This window comes from Sphaerodactylus townsendi, linkage group LG08 (assembly GCF_021028975.2).
Source record: "Sphaerodactylus townsendi isolate TG3544 linkage group LG08, MPM_Stown_v2.3, whole genome shotgun sequence".
NCBI classification, from domain to species: domain Eukaryota; kingdom Metazoa; phylum Chordata; class Lepidosauria; order Squamata; family Sphaerodactylidae; genus Sphaerodactylus; species Sphaerodactylus townsendi.
Genome location: NC_059432.1, coordinates 111483288 through 111484534, shown reverse-complemented (window position 1 = coordinate 111484534; position 1247 = coordinate 111483288).

The following is a 1247-nucleotide window of genomic DNA, read 5'->3' as shown; positions in this document are numbered from 1 at the left end:
CAGGGGTCTTCAAACTATGGCCCCCCAGATGTTCGTGAACTACAATTCCCATCAGCCCTGCCACTTGGCTATGCTGGCAGGGGCTGATGGGAATTGTAGTCCATGAACATCTGGAGGGCCATAGTTTGAAGACCCCTGAATTAGACAAAGTCATGGATGGAGGAGAAGTCTATTACCAGAAGTCTGCTACCAGCCACAAGAACTAAATGCAGACTCCATCTTCAGGGGCAGTGTCTGCAGTGGTGTAGCAAGGGGATGCAGAGGGGGGTGGAGCTCCAGGGACCACCTCTTTTTCAGGGCCACGCCCCCCTCACAACTGCGCCCCAGCCCTGAACTCTGTGTATGAATTGAAAAGTTAGCCGCTTGGCTGAGGGCTTTTAGATTTTGGCTGCGAATTCATTTTCTCTCGGACTGTAATTCCCTGGTCCACCGTCTGCTCTCTGGCACCTATTCCAACCCCTGGTTTTCCATAATTGAAGAAAAAATGGCCTCTATTGGACTGTCAGTGGATTCACTTTGCCCTTTGTCCTATTCAGAAGCTTATAGAAAATTAAAAGGTCAACTATTGGATAGAGAGTTCTCTAACCTAATCATCGCAGCCAAGAAAACGTGCTCCCCCCCCTGTATTTTTCTCTCCCATTTGAATGGGGCCACTTGGCACACTACCTGTATTGCTTAATAAACCCTGCTCAAAGGAGAGCCATGATGCTCGCCGGGTTTAATGTTATGCCTTTTGCCTTGTTACATTGCAGATTTAATAAGCAAGAAAAGGCTTAAAGATTGTGCCCATGTAACGATGGCTCAGTTGAATCTCTGGCCCACCAATTACTACACTGTCTCAGATTCAAGGAAATCAGATCCAAGTATGTGAATCTTACTCCTTTACATTTACCCCATCTCCCCGATTTAATTAGATTACACTACTTGTTGGACAATCCTGATCCTTCTCTCTGTATGATAGTGGCAGACTTTCTCCTGGAAATTACTAAACGCCAGTAGATTTTCTTCGACCTAACCTTTTTTCCTGCATTGTATATGCTTTTTAATCCGTTTTTATTAGTGTTGTACTGTTGTCTATGCCAATAAAGGCTTGCTAGAATTGAAAAGTTATGAATGTCAGATGGTGGGGATGTATCGAAACTTCAGGTGGGCCGCGCTTCCTGGACGCACCTGGCCAGCCAAGTTTGAGAGATGGATGCTGCATTCATTGGACCCCTTGCTATGCGGTCCGGCATGCCTCTTTTTAA